The sequence below is a fragment of the Pinus tabuliformis genome, chromosome 2_1 (assembly GCF_031772625.1).
Source record: "Pinus tabuliformis cultivar Carrire ecotype Pingquan chromosome 2_1, CPIR1, whole genome shotgun sequence".
NCBI classification, from domain to species: domain Eukaryota; kingdom Viridiplantae; phylum Streptophyta; class Pinopsida; order Pinales; family Pinaceae; genus Pinus; species Pinus tabuliformis.
Genome location: NC_142299.1, coordinates 300,587,238 through 300,607,373, shown reverse-complemented (window position 1 = coordinate 300,607,373; position 20,136 = coordinate 300,587,238).

Below are 20,136 nucleotides of genomic sequence, written 5' to 3'. Positions count from 1 at the left end.
TCACTTTAGAGCATTATGATCATACCATATCACTGTAGTGAATGTAATACGATCAGTTAAAGAATCCATAGTCATCTCACATATTCATGCATAATCTCAGCATAAACCATATTAGTATATATATCACTGCCTGCCATGCTTCTACTACTAACTCTATTCTTAGATGTAAAAGAGGTCATATGTCCAATACTGACATCACTTTCATAGTAATACATTAGCCCAGGGAATCTAATTATGTGTCAATCCATTTAATGTACTTCTACAAATAACTTCACACTAGAAGGCCACATGCAAGTCGATCATGAGAAATCTAACATTGTGACACTAGTAACAATAGCTAATTACCTTGATTCCACCCTTTCTCATATACATTAAAGGTCACATACATAAGACAACAATTATTTCCATACAGATAACACCTCGTATATACAACTGAGCTACATAGGTTAACCATTTCAACAATAAGAAATAGAGATAATAGATCAACAATCAACATATCTTAGCTAAATGATTTAACTTCATAACAAGTAAGGATTAATATATAACCCATACTATTTAAGTGAATCTCATTAGAGTAGAGAGAAACACCATTAAGTCTATTAATACATAAGCCTATGTAATTCACTCGACATTATCATGGCGAGGAAACTTAGGCAATCATCGCATAGAAAAACTCGAACAATAACATAAACATATGAAACTATTCTCATAAACAAACTGGAACTACAACAGAGAGAGAGAGAGAGTAAGAGTCATCATACAAACATTCCACACATCTGACACCAACAACAACCTCACTTGGAGGGAGGAGCACCACCACCCAGCCATGAATCACCACTGATTCCCCCCAAGCCGAAGATCTTGCCAAGGATCAATTGTCCTCAATTGATGAATGTACTGGGTATTTAATACCCTCTTTCATGATTTAGTTACCATTAGCGGTGTCATGCTTTTGTGGATTTTTCTAATTTCCAAGGTCTTTTTTGAAAAATCTTGTATTTATCTCCCACGAGGCTTTTCCTCATAAAATCTTGTCTTTATCTCCTGCAAAGCTTTTATGACCAATGGATCTTTATCTCCCATCCATCAAATGGATCACCAATCCATGGAAGCTTATCTAGAATCACATATAGAAGCTTTATCATGAAAGATTCATCTCTATCCCATTCCTCAATGGGATTTCGCAAGCATCTCCTCTCTCTTGGTGCTCCCCCTCCAAGTGATTTATTTTATTAATTTATTTAATAACACATTTGTTTTTCATATTACATATCACCTAGCTTTCCTCAGCTTAGGTTTAGAAGAGTTTAACCCACAAAGGAGGATATCAAACCTATCTTTCCTTAGCTTAGGTTTACAAGCATTTAACACACAAGGGAGGATATCACACCTAGATTTAACTTAGCTTAGGTTTATAATAATTTAGTACACAAGGGAGGGGTGTTACACTCATCGCACCAGAGCACCTCCAGGCAGCAAACCTCTAGCATCGTCATGCGCTCAACATCTCCACGTAGCAAACTATAAATGGGAGCAGAAAACCGGCAAAAATACAAGAGTTACAAGTCTAAACTGGGACCTATTCTCTGATACCATGTCAGGTTGGGAGGTAGCTCAAAGAAAATTGTGATTTTGCATTAATATTGATCATAGATATGTACATGGAGGGAGAGAATCTTGGGTTTCATCTCCCGGTGTCTTTTCATATTCCAATTCTCATTTTATATTTACATTATTTTACATGGATTACCTAATCCCAAAGATTAGGTGTCAACACATCTCATTTCTCATCATGTACTCAAATAAAATTTCAAATTTTTCATTAGCTACAAAAAAAATCAATGTAAATATTTAATACATCAAGAAACTTGATTTCATAAATAATATTTCATGTATAATAAAATCAAGAACCCATAAAATTATCTACCAACACTAACCCAACCAAAAAAAGAAACTAATAATATCATGTAATAAATTACTAATAATCTATTGTCATAAATAGAAGCCTATCAAGTTATCCTTCCTATGTGAACCTGGTCCATCCAGATGGTGGGAAATTGACAAGTGAGAACCTGGCGTTGCGAATGCTTAATGGATCGTTGAACTGAGCAATCGAAACTGGTAAATTCACGAGTGAGAGGGTGGAAGCGACGATAGGCCCGGAGGGACTCGACTGAGGTTACGAGATCGAGGACCAGAGGGACTCACTATTCATATGGTGAGGAGCTTGCTCTCTGGGGGAGGGGCCCCAATAACAGAGAGGGGGGAGATTCCTAAATTAATTCATTAGATAATTCTTCAAGTTGCGAGCCACCGGCTACTTAGAAATAGGGGGATGTGAGTGGTGGGATTGCACAGTAGCAGACGTGATAGCACCAGTGGTGTAAACGTTCTCAAATGCCGTTCTTATTCAATATAACGTAACCTTTCATCAATTTGTGACGGGAGTAAATTGAACGAATCTGAATACAAAAGGTGGGTTGTTCCCATTCAGAAACGGTTCCACAACGTATATACGAGATGCCGATAGCTGGCCGAAAAAGAGCCCTTGTACCAATCGATCGATCAAGGATGGGTGATCTCGGAGGTGGAAAAACAGAGAATCAGGGATGCGGTAGGAGAGAAAACACGCTTTTGAAGCTATGCAGTCGGGGTGGGAGGGACGAAACATTACATACGATGCACCAGAGGATCATACTACATTTATAGCCAATAGACACTAACTAGATGCAATAGAGAAGCAAATGAAATGTTATATAATAGTTAACTGGAAAATATAATAGCAATGAAACATTATATAATAGTTAACTAAAAAATATAATAACAACAAATATTGTATGTTTATTGTCCATATTTAAACAGTAAGCATGGTCTATATTGGAGTTGGGCTTCAAGATTTTTTATTTTTAAATAAATGGGTGGACGTGATTTGTTTTCAATATAATATTCTTGGTCTAATATATTATCCAAAGGATGATTTGAAAAGTATGTGAAAGGGTTTTTAGTTTCAAATCAAAAAAAAATCAAAGAATAACATATTTAATTTTAAAAACCTTGAGGAATTTTGATTCTTAAATAAATGAGTGGACAAAATTTGATTTCAAGAGAATATTCTTTGTTTAATACACCATCTAAGGCATGATATGAAAAGTATGCGAAACCGTTTTTAGTTTCAAATCAAAGAAAATCAAAGGATAACATATTTAATTTGAAAAACTTTGACAAATTTTGATTTTTAAGTAAATGAGTGAGAGGGTTTGATTTCAGCCTTCCTCCAAGGATTTGATTTCAATCTTGGTTTAGAAGATTACGAACTACAATTTAGAATAACTCCGAGAAACATGATGAATTTAAGCGAATCAAAGTGCTTGGATGTGACATATATCAATGCAAAACCACATGCAACATTTGACATCTCATTGTCTCGTTAGATGAAATAGTGAAATTTAGATGATTTTTTGTGTTTCTTTTATCATTCCATTTTTATGCAAATTTTAGGTTGCCAATTTTTTAAAATGGTTAAATGCTCATTTTATTTCATCTCTTTTATATTTTGAATCCTCCTCCTCACTCTAATAAATTTTGTTTTCATTATTTTAACATCGTTCAATTTCAGTGATTGGATCACAAGTAACCCTTACAAAAGAAAGATAGTGGGGTATGCGAAAATGGTGTTATTTGACAATCGTTTTACATGCAAATATTGAAATTAGAGTGTAAAGTATAACTGCTCATTATATTCTTGTGATCCTTGCGATAATTAATTAAAACATTTATTATGAGAAGAAAGAATAAAATCTTTATTAAAAATAAAAAATTGATGCCTACTGTATATATATCAACCAAATTTATTAATATGAGTGTGTTAATAGTAGTATAAAAATGTTATACTCGTTAAGAAAGTTTCACATCTACTTTTAAATATACTCATGAAATAATGACACAACTTTTAAACATTTTGTTATTATCAATTAGTTAGTAAGATAACGTGAAGTGCAACTTTAATACATGACACCTTTTAAAAGAAATATGATATCTATATTTAGAATAACTGCCTTATAAAAATATTAATTCAAAATTCGAAATTAATTTTAAATGTATATAAATACAAATAAATATTTGAAATTATTTTTATAAATATTTAATTATTTTAAACATCTTAATAAATTTTAATATATCTTATTTTTATCTGTTAAATAAAATTTATTTTAAAGCAATTATAGACATTAAAATTAATAACAAAGAAATACACTCGCATTACTTATAACTTATTATATATGTGAAAATTTATTATATATTAATATAATAAATTTTATATAAATATATAATATTTTAAATTATTATTTAAAAAGAAAGTAAGAAAATGAGATTTTATATACAATTAGCTCATAAGTATTCTAATTTAAGGGGTGTTATTATCGTTGTGTTCCTAAATTATGAAGAGTTTGAGAAGTTTCTAGATTAAATAAACAAAATATATAACAAGATTTCTAACTATAGAGATTCACTCTCACTTGTAAGTAGACTTTGTTATGATAACATGGGCTGGCATAACCCATTTCATACGGCACTTATTCATATAACATTTATTTTAATTAATCAATTTAATTAAAATAGATTTTTAACTATAGAGATTTATTCTCACTTGTGAGTAGGCTTTGTTATGATAACATGGTTCATCAATACCACATGCCCACAAAATCATAACCCATTTCATATGACACTTATTCATAAAACATTTCTTAAAAATAATCAATTTAATTAAAATAATTGAAAGATGGTGACTATTTTGAAATAAATTTAATTTTTTAATTTGTAAATAATATTAAGAATATTATAAATATTTCTTAAAGATTAAATCTTTATCATTCACTGAAATAGTTATCATCATTATTATCATCATCTCTCCTAAAATATTTTAATATAAAAATCATTTATTATTATTATTATTATTTACTTTTTATTGATATAAAATTATTTTATTAAAATAAATAATAATGATGTAAATTATAGTTTTATTTTAGAAAATAAATTATGTATATGATTGAAAATAGTCACCCAAAGATTAAGTTAGCGTATTGAATAGCCGTTTTAATAAAAATAAATATAGAATTATAGTACACATAAACTCTAATTATGAATATGTGCATTCTAAGAACATTTATTTCCAAAAATAAACCAAAAACTATTATTAAAAAGCTATTATCAATAATATTTTTTAAATTACTACGAAGGAAATGTTAAATTGATATATTCACGAATATTCCATGTCACATACTACCTTCGCTCGATCGGGCCGTTTGATCTTCCAACGGTACAATCTCGGAGTCAAACCTGAAGTCCACATGAGTTTCTTTATAGTACAACCATCCTCCGCAACAAAAGGCAGAAAGGAAGGATTAGTAACTCGATCTCCAAGGTCGAGGGTTCTGGAAATCGTGCATGCATTACGTACAACCATCGTCTGGAACAAAATGCAGAAAGGAAGGATTACTAACTCGATCTCCAAGGTCGAGGGTTTTGGAAATCGTGCACAGAACACAAAATTAAATATACCTCACCACTCTGCCAGGTAAATTCACTCTCTGTTTGGTCATGTTTCGTTCATTCATTCGTTATAGGGGATATATTCATTGTATATTTCATTAATAAATACCCCAAAGCGGGTTTTAATGCAAAATATATCAATGATTATATATTTGCAGTCTTGTGATCGATTAGAGAATTTTATAAATCTTGCATTAAAGAACAGAAAAATAGAGACACCTCACCATTTGTGCTACGCAAATTCACTCTCCCATGTTTCATTCCTTCTAGAGTGTATATTCATTGTATATATTTTTAATCAATTCCCAAATTTTGGTATATTATTAATTAATACCCAAAAACGCTCGTTTAAAGCAGACAGTAAGGATTACGAACTCGATCTCTAAGCTCGAACAGAGAGATAAATAAATATACTTCACCACTCAACCAGGTAACTTTACGATCTGCTTGTTCATGTTTCATTAGTTACAGGGGATATATTCATTGTATATATCATTTATCAATATACATCCAGAATTGGGATTAATTGAAAATATATGAATGATTATATTTCAATCGTCTTAGATTTCAGAAGATTTCATGCATGGTGTTCTTCTGTAATTTCAATCAGCGTGGTCTCTAAATATTCATTCACAGCATGGCGGAAGCTTACACACCGCTGGAGCTTACACACAGCTGGAGCTTAACATCATCTAGGCTCAAGATCTCAAGGAGATGCATCTTTTTGGCATGAAGGAGATGCAAACCTACTGTGTTGTCTGGATCAATTTTGAGAAAAGAGTGACGACACAAATTAACAGAACAGGTGGCGCAAACCCTACATGGAACGACAAGGTCATTTTCAGAGTGGAAGAGCGTTTGCTGCGCAGTGAAACCTGTGATGGTGGAGATATACTGCGTGGGTGGCCTCAGGGACAAGCTTGTAGGCACTGTGAGGGTCTTCCTTTCCACTTTCCTCAAGGACTACGGGAGCCCAGATTCCAGCGGGATGAGCTTCTCGGCACAGCAGGTCCGTCGTCCTTCTGGACGCGCCCCTCAGGGAATTCTCAACCTTGGCATCATGATTCTTGATGGAGTGGATCTTCACAGAATGAACAGATTCAACCCTGCAACTGATGGGGCTGTGGATTTCAGAGATTTAACGAGGAATCCTGTCCAACCTAGGCCGTCATTTGTTAAAAAATTAGTGTCCATTAAAACTAATAATGTTTTTTATGCCCAAGCTCGCTGTCAAGGCTTCAACAATCTCGCAGGCAAGGAAGAGGGCAGAGATCAAGAAAAGCAGAAAGATGTTGATGAGATGGTTGAGAAAAAGGAGAAGAATAAGCCTGTTGGCTGCTATCCTATTCTCATGGCTCCAAAATTGAAAAGGAATAAGGTTGGATTGACGAATGGGTCTGCGAAAATTCATGTCAGTCCATCTGACAGTAACCTCTGTGCCAAGGGCGATCAAGATCCTGCTCTGGTTAATCAGGATGAGATGGTTGATAAAATGGAGAAGAAGAAACCTGTTGGCTTCTATCAGATTCTCATGGCTCCAAAATTGAAAAGGAATAAGGTTGGATTGAGGAATGGGGCTGCAAAATTTCATTGCAGTCCATCAGACAGAAACCTGTCTGCCACGAAAATCAAGATCCTGCTCCGGTTAATCGAGATCCAAATTATAATTTCTATTTTCATCACTAATATTATTGTTCAAGAATACATTGGTTTTCTGTTATTATTTTTACCGACATATTGAGATTTTCTTGCACTATTTTCTATCTTAGCATGCATACGTATTTCTGTCGATTGCTTATCATGGTGGTAGCCGTTACTGATTTAATATAATAGAATCTGTTGGCTTTGAATTTTTGGATTAATGAATGTTTAGTGAAACTATTGATTTCCATCAATGCCATTATGGAAATGATCCTCTCCTCAATTCGGCCACGTATCGCTGATAGCACAACTCACACATGGTGTCTCCCTTTTTTTCTTAGCCGCTCTTTGGTTTGTATCGCTGATAGGACAACTCACACATGGTGTCTCCTTTTTTTTTCTTAGACCAACACGATAGGAATTTAATGTGAGCATACTTTAAACTGGCAAAATAAGCACAAGCAACTTCCATATTTCTTGCTCTATCCCTTCCTTGACAAGTACGACACTCAACCCATGTTGATGTAGAAACTCGACCCTTTCAGCTGACAGAATCATTTTGACTCTAATCTCTTGATATTACAACTCTTGTACACTCTTCTGGTAAATGTTACTAGAATCTCCTACTTCCTCCAACCTTCTAGAATCTCCCCGTAATAGTAATGTTGAAGTTGGTAAAAAAATTTGCGCGGTGCCATCCAAAATTAATAAAATCGAAAATTAGAAAAGGCTAGTCCGTCATGACAACAAATTTTTCTAGGTATTCCATTTCCACTTCTGGTATCTTTGGAAAGTTAGCAAATGCTCATGTGAATATAAGCAATAAACTCGCTGAATTGGGTCCTCTCTTGGGCGAAAGTCACTTGCAAATCCTGAAGGCAGAGCACTCCAAGTAACCAAAATCTGAAATATTTGAGGACGTTAAATCCTGTAGGTTGAGCAACAGAGTTGGCCAACATCCTTGTCTCAATCAATAATTTCTGAGTTGGCCAACATCCTTGTCTTTATCAATAATTTCTCATCTGAATGAATACACACAATTCAATTCAGTGGTCACCCTTGCTATTCTCGAATGCTTCTATCACATTTCAACTCATCGTGATGCCAATTAAACTCATCGTTATTACTCTTTGGCATGGATATTATTCATACCACCTTGAAAAATTACAAAGCTTATATTTTTTAAAAATTACAATAGCAGCATCAACATTTAATCCTTTCTATAATAGATATGATGCCTATATGTTTTAATAACTACAACGGAATTATCAAGATTTAATCCTGATACTAAGATTTTTACTGTTGATTTTTTAATATATAAAAGGACATGAAGTTTATATGTTTTAATCACTGCAACCGAATCATCAAGATTTAATTATCTTTTCTATAATAGATACTAAGGTTCTTATTGTTAATTTTTTAACATATAAAAAGTTGATAGGGAAATAATTTAGTCAAAGTAAATGTTTAAAAAATTACACATTTCTATCTTAATAAATTTCAATGTAAAAATATTAATATATTTCAATTTCATTGTAAAAAATATTATTAATGAATTAAGCTTCTTATTTTTTATTATAAAATTATTTTACTTTGTTAAATATTAAAACATTCTATTTATGGAAATATATTTTTATAATCAATAGATGATGATCATGAAAATGAAGTGATCTGAGAGGAAATCGGAGGCAATTTACATGTGCTTGAAGAAAGGACATACATAGGCACCTAGAGGTTATAGTTGTAGCAATGGGAATTGACCCCGTCTCGTGAGTACAAGACTAGCGTAATCATTGATTCCTCTCCAAGCTCACGCCCACACACACACACAAATATATATAGTATGTAGGAATCAACGATTGATTTGGTCTTATACTGACATGACAGTCGATTCCAACTAATGCCATTGTACATCATGTGGAATTTTCAGTGTTGGGTTCAGAGCAATTTCCTTGTACAACAGGAAGAAGTTATCTATGGCACTCAAGAGACGTATCCAACTATGATCTACTATGATAATCATTGTTGCATTAATCTCTCTAAGAATCTCTTATTTCATGATGGATCCAAGCATGTAGATATTTGGTATCATCATTTACGATATTGCATGTAGAGGAAGATAATGTTGCTACAATACATTCCAACAGAGGAACAAGTTGTTGACATCTTGACAAAGTATTTGTCAAGAGGGAAGTTTGAGTTTCACTGGTGCAGGATAGGGGCAATTGATAATCCCTTTCTTGCTAAGAGGGATTGTTGAGAAGTGTAGCAAGAAAGACTCAATTTGACATTTCCTCAGTCAAATTGAGAAAATTCCAATTTCCACATCAACAGACAACTTGGAGGCAGTTAAATGAGATGACATGGTTCTTTTCTCTCAATTATCTCAGTGGATTTGAGTTAGAGGGCTTGGAGTTCAGTTATGCATGTGTGATTGCTAACTTGTAGCAATCCAGTTCAGTTATTTCCAGTATTATTCAATTAAACTTGTTCTAACTGTTGATAGAACTAGTTGGAGTTCAGTTGGGTAGTGGGACAATAGTCTAACTCAATGATCATCCAATTAACTAATCAATCAACCAAAAATAGTTGTGCATATAGAGAATTTGAGTTCCCTAGTTATGGTTGTGATTCCAAGGGAGTGTAACATCAATTGTAGACTAGTCTTGAGTGTATAGGTGTTGCATGCAGTGGGAGTATCAACTTTGGGAATTGCACAATCAATTGGAGAAAAATTCCTAAAAAATAAGGGCCTAATTCCTCAGGATTTGTGCAAGTAAATAGGGGCTCAAGTGGAGGTACAAATTGGCTAAGTCTAGGTTAGAGCTTCTCATTGACCATAGAGATAGGTTATTCACTTGCAGGTTGAGCTCAATGTGAGTTAGAAATTTTAATACATTCTCTATTCATATGATTATTGCAAGTAGGATTAAGGAGTTTTTACCATCTGGTTTCCCCTAGATAAATGTGTGTGCTTGTGTATGTGATTGATGCATGTTTGTGATTGTTTTTCTAAATTGTGAATTAATTTCCGCATATTAGTAGAGTAGAATTGTGTCTTCTAATTTTATATTAACATTCTTGAGAAATTGCAATTCTATCACCATATTTATACACATTGGCTACCAGTAGAAAGTATATCATCAACGCATCAAGGCCTTCATCTTTATTCAATCCTGGCACACATTTGGGCCCCTCCAAACCTTTAGGCCCCCAAACTAACTCAGACACCCTAAACTACTTTGTTCAACCTTGCCCTCATTTAGGCCCCCCTAAACCCTCACTCTAAACTAGTTCAAGCACGTTGATATACTTTGTTTGATGTAGCCCACATCCACTCAAAAATTCTTGTGGCGCATACATGACATAAGCCCTCGGCCCTCCATTCATTTTGGGTAGCAATTAAATTAAAACAATGAAAGAATATATATATAGATATATATATATATATATATATATATATATATATATATATATATATATATATATATATATATATATATATTCCCACATTAGCTAATCAATGGTCATAATGCAGTGGGGTAATTGAAAACGTGGATTCAATATATGGGCTCCTCTCTATTACATCAATAAGGGGGAGAGTGGGAGGTGTTCTTTTATCCTGATTCCCCACATGGTTTTGCCCTGCTAATCTAACGATGCTCAATTATTATGTCGATCTGATGAAAACCTGGGGTGGTCCGCAATCATAGTTTAACCCCACCCTAACATAGTTCCAACTTCCCTTGCAACATTGCTACATTCTGCCTCCATGGTGTAATTCCACCCTATGTTTGTGGCTTGTGTCCCTACCTTTAGACTTTATTTTCGTCAATGCAAATATGGCTAGATGGAAAAATGAATGTGATAAATATTCAATATGGAAATGATCCTTTCGGAAATATGGTGTCACTCTTTGGTTTACATCCCTGATATAACAACTCACACATGGTGTATCCATTCTTTTCTCATACCAACACCATAGGAATTTAATGTGAGCATATTTTAAACTACCAAAATAAGCACAAGGAGCTTCCATATTTCTTGCTCTATCCTCTTCTTGACACATACAACACTCAATCAATTTTGATGCAAAAACTCAACCCTTCGAGCTACCATAATCATTTTCTAATCTCTTTATATTACAACTATTGTACACTCTTATGGTAAATTTTACTAGAATCTCTTAGCTCCCCCAAGCTTCTAGAATCTTCCTGGAATAGTAATGTTCAATTATGTAAAAACTTATGCATGGTTCCATCCAAAAATAAGAAAATAAAAAGTTAAAGAAGGAAACGCCGCCAAGAGAAAAAGTTTTTCTAAGTATTCCTTTTCTTCTTATGGTAACTTTGGAAAATTACCAAACACTCATGCAACTATAAGAAATAGACTCTTTGAATTAGGTCATGAGGAGATGGAAATATCGAGAAGCCTAGACTGAAACACGTTGAAAAGAAGCAGTAGTGTCATTGTCAGTAAACTTTCACCGATGGAATGGCCATTTATAAAATTGGCATTTTTTTTTTTCGTTTTAAAATGATTTGGCATATGACTTGGATATTTTTTTATTGTTAAATCTACCATTAATAATTAAAATTTGTTGAGAATCATATTGTTGAATTATGTTATGCTCTGATGGGGACTAATAAAAAATATCACTTTTTCTGATCTCTGACATAATGTATTTGAGAAACCATGTACGTGGTGAAACTAGCCAACCCAGCAAAATCAATGACCAAAGTTAATGCTTGATATTGTATTTTCTTCATCGCATCTCTATTTTTTGTATATTCCTCCACATTACATGCCAACATGCCTTTGCTTTCATTTTGACTCGGTCACATTCCAACCATATTGCTTGTTAATAATTGTTCCCATGAAAATGACAAAAAAAATCATTGTGATTATTGTTGGCGATGTCATGCCTTCCTATGTTGTGATGCTATCTTCTCCCCATAAGTCAAATGGTAAGAACATTTTGTATACAAATGTTTTTGGCTCTGTATTGTAATGTAGTGAAGCACAAAGTTTGATATTTTTGTCAATCTTGATTTCTCATCTATTCAAAGTGGGACACACTATTTTAGACTAAAAATTTAAGATGTTATTCCCGAATTTAAAAAAGTATTTTTGTAGTGTTTTTTTGGCAAATAAACTTTTAATTTAATGTTGAAGTTTACTTGGTCTTTAACAAAATTTTCTTCTTTAAAACGAGAATAAAAATCCATGCATACCCTCTCCTCCCCTTGGCTATTTAAATACCTGGGTAGAGCACTAACAATGCGAGGCATAACAGTGTCACTGTTAGTGTGAAGTCACAACACTCACCAATGGAATGATAATTTACAAAAATAGTCATTTTTTAATTTTAAAATGATTTGTTAGGTACTGACAAATAAGAAAATAAAAATGTACTCCACCAAGGCTATTATGGCCGACAAATATGCAGCTAGGCCAACTAGAAAATGAGAAATTATTTTTTCAAAAATTGTAAAATTGTTTTAATAGTTGAAGAGAAAGCTTAGGAAAAAAACACAAAAATAACTTGATTACCTACATGAAAATATTTGAAATTAATAGAGGGTCATTGACCTTTAACCATGAGGCAAAATATCTTCACTGAAATAATAAATTCTTTAATTTAGAATATTATTAACTTGTTCACCTAGGTTGAGCATAAAGTGATCATCCGTCTTCGATATTTTCCTATTCTCTAGTCGAGGGGGAATAGGTATACGTTGTAGGTACGCTAATGAAAAATGCTTTCTTTAAAATCATTCTCACCCTTTTAAACAGTTCTTTCACTAAATTTGTCTTTCAATATGTTTAAAACAGTTGGAAATAGGGTCAAGTCCCCATAAATGAGCGAAGCCATACGTAATCCCTTTTTACACAATAACTCTCTTGTGATCCATTAAGCCTTCAACTTCATAACTTTTATGTATTCTATGCACAAAAAATTAAAATGACAATTCAACTTAAATATAATTTGTAATACTACAATTTATTTATAATTTAAAGTTTCCATAATTGATTTGACATTAATCCAATTCAATGTAATATTAATGACATAATCTCATAGACCTTTTCACACAACCTAAGTAAAATAAAAAACAAAAAACTTGTGAGGCATTAAACCTTGCACTACTTAACTTTTACGTATAATCTATGAAAATATACATTTTCTAGTAAATTATATATTAATTGTGTAAAATATTAATTGTCAATTCAATTCAAATTTATATATTAATGGTGTAAAAGCTCAATTTCCATTCAATTCAAATAGTTTTTAAATTTTTGATGCTATTAATCCTTTGTGGTTGCTATATTTTACTTAGCAATTTGTTCCATGTCCATTATTTTAGGAGAGGTGGGGAGAGAAGGAACACAATCTTGTTGTAATGTGTATGAATTTGGAACACATATTGATCCACCTTTTCAAATACATGTTGTTCATTTGATTATATGCATGTTTATTTGTTTCAATTGACATTACACCACATGTTTATTTATTTCAATTGAAATTGCATGTATCTGACAACATTCCACCCTAGAGTTACCACCACTTCCTGCATATACTTATCCAAGTCAAGGTTCAACTCACGCTCTCAAGAAGTACATAAGAAAAATCTATGGTATTTTTACTCACATACTTAATTTCTGGGTGGATGAAGGATACTATATTCATCCAAGTAACTAGGATATCAATAAAGGCAAATAATCTAACCAATAATTATTTCCATATTATTGCACAAGTTCTTCCATTTTGGTGGGTGGAGGAATAAGTGGATGATGAAATTCGATTGTAGCCTTCCCATGCATCTTTGTAAGTGGGTGGAGGGAGTAATTGAGAAATTAATCCACTACCAAAGTGTAAAAAAAGGGAGGGTCCATGCTGCTTTGTTTCTTATCAAATAATCTGGTGCGTTGAGAATCCTAGAATGCCTACTAACGTTGCCTACATGAGATAAATTCTCAGGGTTTGATGGGTAGAGTTGGTTGAACTTCCACCATTACTTTTTGAGAGCGACCTCATTAGTAGCTTAAAACAAACCACTCCATTCTTTGTTTGGATTGATGTATAATGTTTGTTCAAAGGAGAAAAAATGAATAGAGGCCTCCATAAAGTTTTCAAAGAATGGGTTGATCAATTCTCCTTCATAAATAGAGTTTTTGAATGCACTTTGAATGAGAAGGCCTTTTGGTGCTCAACTCGAGTCTTAATTTTTATCACTCTGGTGACTTATTTATGGTGCTTTGGGTTAACCAATTTCACTTGATCCTCGAATGATTTAATTTTTTCCTTTATTGTATTCCTCTCTAGCATAAAATATACAAATGATGTAAACCCAAGAATTTTAGCTGTTGTTGCATTGTTCAAGGGATCAACCAACTCCATGGCTTGATCTAGCTTATAGCACAGTCCCATTTATCAACCAATCAATAAAGTATGGAATAAATCTATCTAAGGAAGGGGAGATGGATTATTATGGAAAGGATCTCAAGGTAATATTTTTACCCCATGTATTGAGATTTGTTTGCACTGTTTTCTTTCTTAGCATGCATATCGTTATTTATTGCTTATGTTATCATGGTGGCTGTTAGGGTATTCGTTGTTGAGTCAATATATGTTGTTGGCTTGGGATCAACAAACGCTTACTCAAGCTATTGATTTAGGTAAGTAAATCACACATACATGCCTTTATAATAATTGATGAAAAAGAATCAAACACTTGGGTGGTTACTTCATAGCATAATATATTCATTGTAGGAAGTGAAGACAGAAAGAATAAAAATATTTTCTTACAATTGTGTTAGAACCGGTTTTACCTAGAAATTGTCTAGGTCTCATGCAAAACACAATACATTAAATTGGATTGAGATGTAGACCTCGCCAATAGCTTGGAATTGGTTTTGCCTATAAATGGTCTAGCTCTCCATTCCCATGCTTCTAGTTTGAAATCATGGGAGTAGGTAGATCAAGATGAGAGAAAGGCATGCCAAGTAAAATGAAGGTGGAGAACCAAGGTCATTCCATGTGGAGTGAAGAATAAACTACACGAAATGTAGTGAATAATTTCATTCAAACTTAGGTTATCCATATGTTATATCCATACTTAAACATTTTAATATTTAGAATTATTGTTACTTTAAAATTATTATAAATCTACTTTGTGATCTATAATAGAAATTTATATCTCCATTTACTAAGTTTTAAATTAGTTCATCTCATTTCTCAATATGTACTCAAATAAAATTTCAAAGTTTTCATTAGCTAAAAAAAATTGTTGTAAATATTTAATACATCATGAAACTTGATTTCATAAATAATATTTCATTTATAATAAAATCAAGAACCCATAAAATTATCTACCAAGGCTAACCCAACCAAAAAAACTACTAATAATATCATGTAATAAATTAATAATAATCTGGTGTCATAAACAACAGAGACTAACTAGTTGCAATAGAGAAGAAAACAAAGCATTATATAATAGTTAACTCGAAAATATAATAGCAATGAAACATTATATAATACTTAACTGAAAAATATAATAACAACAAATATTGTTTGTTTATTGTCCATTTTTACACAGTACGCATGGTCTATATTGGAGTTCAGCTTGAATAATTTTGAGTTTTAAATAAATGGGTGGATATGAATTTAATTCAATATAATATTCTTCGGTCTAATATATTATCCAAAGGATGATATGAAAAGTATGTGATAGGGTTTTCAATTTTAAATCAAAGAAAATCAAAGAATAACATATTTAATTTTAAAAACCTTGAGGAATTTTGATTTTTAAATAAATCAGTGGACAAAATATGATTTCAAGATAATATTCTTTTTTTAATATACCATCTAAGGAATGATATGAAAAGCATGTGAAATGGTTTTTAATTTAAAATCAAAGAATAACATATTTAATTTAAAAAACTTTGAGGAATTTTTTATTTTTAAATAAATGAGTGAGAGGATTTGATTTCAATCTCGTCATTTGCTCATTACACGAAATAGTGAAATTTAAATGATTTTTTTTGTTTCTTTTGTCATTCCATTTTTATGCAAATTTTAGGGTGCCAACTTTTTAAATGGTTAAATGTTAACTTTCTTTCATCTATTTTATATTTTGAATCCCCCTCCTAACTCTAATAAATTTTGTTTTCATTATTTTGACATCGTTCAATTTCAGTGATTGGATCACAAGTAACCCATACAGATGGAAGATAGTGGGATATGCCAAAATAGTGTTATTTGACAATTGTTTTACATGAAAATATTGAAATTATAGTGTAAAGTATTACTGCTCATTCTATTTTTATCATCCTTGTGATAATTAATTAAAATATTTATTATGATAATAAAGAATAAAATATTTATTAAAACAAAAATCACCTTGATCTAGCTTGCTGCACAGTCCCATTGATCAACCAATCAATAAAGTAGGGAATAAATCTATGTAGGGAAGGAGAGACGGATTATTAGGGAAAGGATCTCAAGGTAATATTTTTACCCACATATTGAGATTGTTTTTGCAATATTTGCTTTCTTAGCATGTGTATCACTATTTATTGCTTATGCTATCATGGTGGCTCTTTGGGTGGCTATTGTTGACTCAATATATCTTGTTGGATGGGACGAAAAATTATTATTAAATCTATTGATTTAGGTAAGTAAATCATGCTTACATACCTTTCCAATAATTGATTAAAAAGAACTAAGCACTTGGGTGGTTACTTCATAGCATAATATATTCAATGTAGGAAGTGAAACTAGAAAGAATAAAAATATTGTCTTAAAATTGTGTTAGAACCAATTTTACCTAGAAATTGTCTAGGTCTCATGCAAATAAGCATACATTAACTGGGATTCATATGTAGGCCTCACCAATATCTTGGTATTGGTTTTTCCTAGAAATGGTGTATCTCTCCATTCCCATGTTTCTAGTTTGGAATCATGGGAGTAGGTAGACCGAGATGAGAGAAATGCATGCCAAGTAAAATGAATGTGGAGAACCAAGGTCATTCCAAGTGGAGCGAAGAATAAACTACACTAAATGTAATGAATAATTTAATTCAAACTTAGGCTATCCATATGTTATCTGCATATTGAAACATTTTAATGTTTAGAATTAATGTTACTTTGAAATTAGTATAGATGTACTTTTTGATATATAATATAAATTTATATATATATATATATATATATATATATATATATATATATATATATATATATATATATATATATATATATATATTCTAAGTTTTAATTCACTTCATCTTGCCAAGCCAGGAAGTAACTCCTCAAAGCAAATTATGATTTTTCATTAAGACTAATCATAGATATATACATGGAGGGAAAGACTCTTAGGCTTCATCTCCAAATGTCTCTTCATATTCCAATTCTCCTTATATTCAATATACATTATTTTACATGGATTACCTAATCCCAAAGATTAGGTGTCAACATTCCGCCCCTTAATCTGAAGCGATGTTGGTGAGTCCAAGCATTGTTATGAATCTTTCAAACTTTTCTCTTCCAAGAGCTTTGGTGAAGATGTCTACAATCTACCCATTTGTGCAACAACGGCATAGGGGAATTATCTTGGCCTTAACATGACGTCAAATCAGATGGTATGTTGTATTGATATGCTTTATTTGATCATGGAACTTTGGGCTTTGGCCAACTTTATTGCAGAAGTGTTGTCAATGATGAGAGGAGTTGAATGCACTTGCTTTTCCTACAAATATTGCAGAATTTTCCTGAGCCACACAATTTCCTTTGTTGCTTCAGCTGCTGCCACATACTCTGCCTCAATTGTGGAATCTAGTAGAACTTATTGTTTGTGTGACCTCCAAGAGATAGCTCTTGATCCAAGACTAATAGCATAACCTAAATTAGATACCTTGGTTTCTTTATCTCCATCAAGGTTTGAATCAGAGTATCCAATCAAGTTGAAGTCATCGACCTGTGTATACTTAAGTCCAAAGCCTTGAGTTCCCTTCAAGTACTTTAGAAACCATTTCGCGGTAGATCAATGGCCCTCACAAGGTTTTTTCATAAACATGGAGAGGATTTCAACAACAAATGAAATGTCTGGTATGGTAGTAGTCAGGTAGTTGAGTCTTCCTACAAGTTGTCTATACTTCGTTGCATCCTCAAATTATTTTCCTTCAGTGGATGTGAGCTTTTAGTTATGTTCCATTGGAGTATTCAAAGGATTTCACTCAGCCATGCCAAACTTGTTCAACATATCTCCAATGTACTTCTTCTGAGAGAGGAATACAACCTTCGGATGCTGAGTTACTTCAATACCAAGAGAGTCGTGAACATACACCAAGTCTGTCATTTCAAAACATTTCCTCAATTCCTTCCTTATGGATGCAAGATAGCTCTCATTTTTACTTGTCATCAAAATATCATCTACATACTGTTGTAGGGAAAAGTATCCGACTCGGATGACCCTATCCCACTCTAAGGGTGATAGTACCTCAGCAACAACTGTAAAGAAAACTACTTAAGGTTTACTTCTTTATGAAAGCAAGAGAGAATGAAGAAATGCACTAACCGTTGCCTTGCGCTTAATGTCAAATCCAAACTCTTCTCTTTGCTGCTTACTCCCAGCTCCTTGCTCTTTTGCTGGCCCAGCTACAATGAGATCCTGCAAAATAACAAAGAAGGAAACTACAAGAAGCATGCAATCATAACTGATTCAAGGATTAGCATAAATCAAATATACAATTATCACAATACATCATTGAAACAAATGCATATAGAAGAACCTCAATAGCTTTTATTAATGAAAGAAGTAAAGTTCTGAGAGTGTTACAACCATTGAAGGCCCCAATCCAGCAACACCTCCCAGCAGAAAGAATTTCTCCTCTTCACCTCCTTCAAGCTATCACCCAATAGTTCTATAGTGAAACCAACAGCATATCATTACTTTGCACAAAATTCCAGCCTCCTGAGCTCATAGGAGAGAGCTCAATATATAGATGAATTGAGAAAGGATGAGTCAGCTTGCAACTGATGTGTAGCTGCCTTGTGTCCTCTCTCTCTTCAGTTGATCTTCAGTTCTTGAGTCCACTTGGAGAACCTTGCTTCCACTTGGAGAAACAGAGCCTCTGACTCATCACAATGCAAAATCCCTGATCCAAGTGTCATTTTTGGAAGATTCCAGAGCAATGACTCAGTGTGCCACTTGTCCCATCTCGCTCAGCGCAGGTGGCCTTCGTTCTACCTACTTTGCAACGTAGGTACACCATGGAGGAGTTGAGTTTCAGCGCAGAAGCCTAGTGGAGCACCTGCTTTGATTTTAGGATTGCTTGTTTCTTAGTGTTTTCAGGTGGAGAACTGATCTGAGAGCTGTTGGTTTGTTGACCTTTTTCCTCTAGGGGTAGGAACATCATGTTTAGGGACTTTGGATCCCTTGGATTATTGACAATTCATGCCTGATGCTGTAAGGCACAAAATTGTCTATAACAGATGCCCCCTAAAGTATGAGGTCGTTTATCGGGTGAAATGCTTTATTAGGAGGATCCGAAGTTCATTCAATCTGCTGAGAAGTGTCCTGTAATAAGATACAATACAATACATTATTTTTCATTCTTTTTCATGATCTAGCTGAGGCGGGCATTCCCATGCTCAGCTTTATAAATTCATTTTGGTACATAGCACAGACGATCGTCTGATGATAGACTGATAATTCTCTGCTGAAATTATCATCCTTTGAGAAGGATGATCATTTGCTGCAATGATGTACATATCAAATGTCTTTATATCCTGAATATATATCGCAGCCCGGATGGATGAAACTAGATCCGGGGTCTTCAATCTCTTCCGATCTTCACTCAATGTACAAGTCGATCCATGTGAGAATTTCCTGAAGTCGAACATGGAAAGACATCGCTTGATTACCGGTCAATGATGTAAACCGTTAA